Here is a 6934-nt window from a genome sequence, read left to right as displayed (position 1 = left end):
GGAGCAGCTAGAGGCATTCCATTTGTGCTGTCAGCACCAAATCCTCAGTATATAGTGGGACGATTTTGTGCAAAATGTCAATCTTACAGAGATCTGGCCTCCCTTCAGTTGATCATATCCAAAAGGGACACATGTTCTTTGGCCATGTCACTAGGATGGACAAAGATACCCCAGCACAATACGCTCCCAAGCTTTCAGAGATGTGCAAAGGGATGCACGCCCTGACCTTACCTATTCCCACCTGTGAGGCCAGTCCAGGAGATCTATAGGATTGAGCCAGATTTGGGAACTTTGCTTCATGCCTGGTATGATGCCATCACCTGGAGTCACTCTGGCTGACACAGTGGTCCTTAGCAGATTATGAGTGTGCATGCATGTGTGTGCACAGATAAATGGAACAGACTAGGTGTGCTCAGTATTAACTAATACCCAGCTTTGAATAGTATAGAACCTACTTTATTGGAAAGCCAACCCAGGACACAGGTATTGTCTTATACTCCTCAAGGAGTGTCAAAATCTGGAAGACCAGCCCTGAAAAGACAGAATGGACCTAGGTTCAGCATATTTAATAGTAGTGTACCATGTAGATTGGACTGCACTGTTCACACTGCATTTGGGTGTGTCTTGGTGTTGGATTTAGACTTCTAGGCTAAATTTTAGAGGGCTACTAATTGAACCACAGTGACATGCTTCAGACATACATCAATAGCCTGCTTTTGGACTGCCAGTCCAGTAGAAAAGATTTGTAAAAAAGATAAATACAAACTACACATTATAACCTTACAAGCTGTATTCAAAATTGAGACTCTTACCACATGTATTTAACAGAAATTGAGTCTCAGATATTTCTTTTTATTCACATTTTCCCTGAATCTATGGCTAGATGGCTAGATAATTAGATCACTCCCTTTGTTGGGAATGAACGTTATGTACTATTAAGCACAGAACCAAACCGCACAGAGTTTTATTATTTATTGATAACTAGTCACTGAATGCAATTGGATTGGCCTAAATTTCAAAGGCATTACAAATGGAACCATATAGTTAAATGTAAGATACCTGAGATGGTAAGTAGTTGGTAAGGTAAGTAGCTGCAAAGTCAAACGCAAGGATTGTGGTAAAATTGCAGATTAAACAGGACCATGTTTTTCTGGAATCCCTGTAGGATTGCTGAAGATTATTTTTTCCATTTTTCCTTCTTGCCACCCACCTTCTCTTGATGTGTGGGGCAATAAAATGCCAGTAATTTATTTGCCAGTCAGGCTGTTGCCAGGGAAGACAAAACTAAGTCACTATCTCTAAATCAGGGGGAAAAAAAAAAAGTCACCACTCTGCTTCAACACCTGTTACACAACCGATGAGGGAAGGTGGTCAGTATTTTCCATTACCTGTTCACACTTGGCCATTTTCCTTTTGATTCCCCTCTTTACCCTCCCCATATACATCTTAATTAAGATGCAGAGGTTGGGCATATAGCTCCTTTGGGATGCCATTTGGTACAGGTTTCTTGGCTAGGTGTGTTCTGGAGAGTCAAGGTTTATACATTAAGTATCCCTTTCACAGGGCTGGAGAGTGGAAACTCAAGTCAAAGACATCAGTTTGAGTGTCTCCCTTAACTGCCTCGTGCTGAATAACCACCAATTAAAGCGTCCCTGTGTTTTGTACAAGTCTGAGTTTGGTATTGTGAAACCAATGTTGCCCATTATCTGCACTTTCCTTTGTCATCCTTCATATAAAGGAAGGAGACTCACCAAGATGTGCACATGCTGCAAACGCTGGCTCCAACACTCCCTGAGGTCAATGAGAGTCTTAATTTACTTCACAGGGTGTTGGAATGGGGCCATAGAGTGATTATTTGACATTATGACAAATGTTACTATTCTTGATCCAGGGTTTTACAAACTTTTCCTGGAGTGCACCACATCTTAGTAGGGAAGATTGTCTCATGGACACCACCTCTCCCATTATGGTCACATGGGCCACCTCCCCTCCATTTACAGCCACAATACATCCCTGTGGCTGCTGCAGCAATTGCTTGCATGGAAAAATATTAGGTAAGTATGACATATCTTTAGCTTCTCTAAGTATAACTTAGCAGCTGGAAACAAGAGAGTCAGCACCATGAGGGAGTCACTGCCTACTGAGCACCCATTCCTGTGTGCCCACTAGAGCTACTGTGAAGGGGATCCAAGACTCTGTACTTTGGATCCTCAAGGTGTTTAAAGCTGCTGGAGCCTGAACAGATTCCAGCTACTGTCCTAGGCACACTTATGGTAGAAACCAGTCACTCTCCTTTCACGTGTTGGAATCTACTAGCCAGCTGCCTAGCTCCACTGGGCACAGCACTCACCTGTCAGACTCCCCAGTACTCAAACACATCCCCTCCCAGGATTCCACCCAAAAGGTGTGATGCTTTTGGTTTACAGTTTAACTCTTTCAAGGGCAACGTGGTAGTCGCAAATGCTTAAGACGTACTGGTGGACAGTTTGCACCAATTCTATCACTACTGCTATTTACTTAACACAAAGCATAGGAGAGAACAGACCATACAAAACAAAAATTCAGTGTCCCTGGGACAATCAGGGTCCAGACACCCAATGGGAGAAAAGAGTTTAAACCCCTAAATGAGCAGTTGAATCAATGGAATGCACACTATTACTGTACTGTGAAAGTATCAAATAAGGTCTTATGATAGCTTGTAGGGTCTGAACTTGGTCATTATGAGCGGTGTATAGAGACTGTTCATGAATCTAGGTCTATAGAAAGCTATGTTCATAAGCTGTACTACAATTTCAACTGTACCTCACAGCAAAGGGAAGGTGGGCCCTTTCAATAAATACGTGTACACAAAACCAACTCCAAGTAATGGCCTCTTGTCCAGCTAGGAAGAAACAATGATGGCCCATTAAAGTTAATGAAAAGACATTGAGACATGCTGGCTCTAAAATCAAGAGGGGCTTATTCAGAGTATGGAAACTTGAGTCACTATTGGACTAAGGAAAAAAGCCTTTCAAAAAGCAGGTTTGCATCTGACGTTTGGCATCCATAAGCCAAAGGCAGCTTCTCAGGGGGAACCTGTCTGGATCCACCTAAGGCATGGGGTACACTGGGAAATTGTTCAAAGGAAATTGGTAGCTTGTATTAGAAAAGGAATTTTAGCTAATTAGAATGTAAAGCTTGAGGTTACACTTTCAGTTTAATTTTCTGTGCAACTTGTATATGTTTGCTTTCCCTTACTGTTTCATCTTTGAATCTGTGGCTTTCCTATTAAATAAGTCTTCTGTTTGTTTGTTTATTTTTACCCCAAGCAGGTCTCTTTTGTGCAAATTGTGTAGTGTGCGACAAAGTAAGCTGGTGTCTGGGGGGCTGGGATTCGCTCCTTCGAGTGTGATTCACCACCAGGGAAAGGTCAGTGTCTGGTAGTTAAGAACTCTGGGAGGATGGATTTGGGAAGACTTGAGGCTGGAAGGGCTAGTGTTGTCACCTTGGGAGGAATACCTAGTCAGGTGGAAGCCAGGATGAGACCTGGTGCTTGCGAGGATGCTGGTGCTGGTGTCAGGGATCTGAATTAAAGCTGCGCAGCATAAAGAGGCACAAAGGTTACAGGGCAGGTAGTGACAGAACCCTTTACTGGTCTGGGTGATCCCCAAAACATCAGTCTCTCACTAGCTCACACGGAGGTCTTTGTGGGACCATCTATATTCAGGCAGGTAAACTTCTCCACCACTTTGCCTACTCTGTCCCTGCAGCAGCCTCCTTCATGTTAATCTGGTGCAAGACATCTCACTTCTGAGTCCCTTTATATGCTCCTGCTGCAGTTATGTGCTTCTTTTGTTCTGCCTTTTGATCTTTCCACTGCTCCCAAACTCTGCTCCTTACAGAGTAGAGAAACAAGTGTCTTCTCCCTGCTAGAAAAAACAACCCTTGTCCCAAGGGGTTTGGACTAGACAATCACTGAATGATGGTCACCCTACATTGTCTCTGGCCTGGCCAAAGATAGGACTCAATTCTGCTAACTTGTAGTTGATCCACATATAAGGCTACCATGACAATCATTTCAGGATACAATTTCATAAAAAGTCATCCACAATTCAGAAGTGGTGCAGAAAGAACCCCCAAGTCATCACAGAGAGCTCTGACACAGAGCACTAGCAAATACTCTGCTATCTGCAAGCTGTCCATGGACCACCATTTGGGAACATCCATTCTGCACAGCTGGCAGAATTTCCTACAGTTTTGCTACCCCAGTTTTCACCAGTGTTCAACACTTTAGCCCTGTATCAAAAAGTTAACTTTGCAACTGGATCTAAGTTGCCACAGCACTAGTGGGAAAGCAAGTATCAAGAGTAATCATGAGAAATCTCTGAAAACAATCCAGACTAAGCCGGGCATGCTATGACTACATCCACAGCCATGAGAATTACAGGCACTAAACTAAAGTCATTATGAAATCAGGTGGGTCAGTACATATCTTTGACATCTGATTATCCATGATAACTACTGATTAAATTTAGAAGCGTCAATTCAATTTTGTTTGTATTTATTTTTAGAGTAATTATTGATGTTGGCAGCTCTGACATAGAAAAGGAATGACTCAGAATGAATCAATATGTGAACAAGCTAGAGCAAACTGTTTACAAATAGAATAAGACACAGCCAGTTATAGCTGTGTAACAATCTCTCTGGTACAGACAAATCAGAACATTCATAATATTTTAGTCATGTATCACAACAGCTGCTTCTGATTTTTTTATTTGCGATAAGTAGAGCTGATCAGAACACTGAGACAATATGGCATTTTGTTAAAGTCAAAACATTTTACAGAGATCTATTTATTTCAATTAGGTTTCCATCAAGAAGATTTTTGAAGCCCGGGGCTCTCTGGTCACATCTGATCAGACCTAAATAAAAGCCTCAGGTTTTCAAACAGAATACAACTATTTCAACAAGTTTCTGGGGTTTTGGTTTGGGTTTTTTTTTTTTTTTTTTGGTGGGTGAGGGGCGGGGGGAAGGGAAGAGGGGCAACAGAGGAAGGGCAGGAGAAGAGGGAAATCAAAGTTTTTGTTTTCATTCCAATGCAGAATAAAGACATTTTAAAATTTGTCATGAAACAGACATCCTTTGAACTGCTCTAGAGACAATAACACCATGATTAACAATGCAGTGCATGCTTTGTCAGAATGACAATGAGTGCTAGGCAAACCCCACAAAAGCTTCATTGATTAAAATGGTCTTTAATAGCATTACCCACCCCCCTTTTAAATGGATACAGTCCTCTGGGAATTTTAACTATTTAGACACATTGTCATTGGAAATATTCGCATGCTTATCTTTAAGCATATGCTTAATTTAAATGCTTCACTAATTCAGAGTGAGTGCCTTCAGTCCTTAGGACCTCATTCAAGGCCCATTTAAATCAATGGAGTCTTTTCTTAAGAATAGAAAAGAGGCTTTTAATTGCGCTATTCAAAAGTGTTAAACAAGTGTAATTTAAATTGAATCAGTAAAATGCTATGACAAAGCAAAATGAACCAGCCACCATAAGAAAGTAACTATAAGGCCTGGTCTACCCTACAGATATAAAGCAGCTTATGTCACTTAATTCTGTCAACATCTACACTACAATATTGCTCCTGCCAAAGAGTCATCTACTACACGGACCTAACAACCACCTCCATGGGAAGCATAGCTCTTCAGTTGAAGTAGTTAGATTGGTGCACTGTTAGTGTAGACACTGCCTTGACTGTTCTGGTTGGGGGCCCCATTGCCTCACAGACAGTTAAATCAGTGCAAGCATACCTGGTGAGGATGCACATCGCCAACAAAAGGAGCTAGTTGAACATGCCAAACCCATGTAGTTACTGCAGTTGATGTACATCAACGTAAGTCAATTTAATTTTGTGGCATGGACTTGCTCTAAGAAAACTCACTACCTCAGAGTACCACTTCATGGTAACATCAGCAAGACGCAGCATTGCAGCCCTCTATCTCAGTTTCCCACAACAATCTCCAGGCAAACCACTTTAAAGCATTAATCCCTTTTGAGGCAAAAAAGAGTTCCTTAGATAGAGTCCAACAAAAACAGAGGAACCTTCAGCCCAGATAGGCTCAGTATTCAGTTGCCTTCTTTACAGAAGGGTCCCAGGAAAAATAGCCTGTCTCAACACCCAACAACAGGTATGTGGGCTCTGGCCCACTTACCAAACAAGTCTAGGCTCACCCTCCTACAAAGGGCTCTAGCCAGCCAGAATCCTTAGGCAGTTCCTGGCCCTCAACAAGACTTCTTACTACCCATCCCCCCAGGAATAATCCGTTTGCTCACCTTCCTTCAACTGCTGGGCTTTCCTCCTTTTAAATGTGGGGACCAAGATGTAGACAGTGGGAGCAGGAGTGAGAGTTGGAAGTCAAGCCAAGGGTCAGAGCTGGAATCAGACCCTAGGAGCAAGGATCAGAACAAGGCAGGGAAACAGTCTAACATAGTAGCCACATACTACCAAGAGGAGCAAACAATTTCCCAAGCTTCTCTTTGGGTTTAAATAGGAAGCCATGACCAATTAGAGTTCCTTCTATTAGGTGCAGGGAAACCCTACCTGATGTAACTTCAGGTCTTATGGTCTGATCTCTCCTGTTCAATGCATTACGAGCAAGCTGCTAGGTGGGAGCAGTGGGGTGCCAATTAACTAGGCACGCTCCAGATACTGGCTCAAGACCTGAGGGAATAATGTTATTAAATCCTACACCCTGGATAGACATAGTTCCCTGACTTAACACTGCTTAGTCCTTAAAGGGACATGCTACCCTGTACAGTGACTCTCTTGAATCAATTGTTTGATTTGGCTAAAAGGTGTGTTGTAGAATGTGCTAGCTAACGTGATAAGTAAGATGTTCTAGAAGTCTAATACAGATGAAATAACATGTACTTTTACAACATGCA

The 6934-nt window shown here is 42.2% G+C and overlaps 1 long non-coding RNA gene across 1 annotated transcript; it reads right to left on the bottom strand.

The window, feature by feature from the left end:
• Nucleotides 1–446: 446 nt before the first annotated feature.
• On the bottom strand, nucleotides 447–6361 carry LOC137155611 (uncharacterized). The gene is made up of 3 exons (XR_010920573.1): nucleotides 6323–6361; nucleotides 1060–1298; nucleotides 447–531 (listed from the first exon to the last, which is right to left on the bottom strand). It is a non-coding gene; the product is annotated as an uncharacterized lncRNA (long non-coding RNA).
• Nucleotides 6362–6934: the final 573 nt, after the last annotated feature.

The sequence above is a fragment of the Emydura macquarii genome, unplaced genomic scaffold (assembly GCF_026122565.2).
Source record: "Emydura macquarii macquarii isolate MOO-44397 ecotype Brisbane River unplaced genomic scaffold, CSIRO-AGI_Emac_v2 contig_1363, whole genome shotgun sequence".
Lineage (NCBI taxonomy): Eukaryota > Metazoa > Chordata > Testudines > Chelidae > Emydura > Emydura macquarii.
The sequence above is the reverse complement of the archived record's forward strand: the minus strand, read 5'-3'. Positions and strand labels throughout refer to the sequence as shown.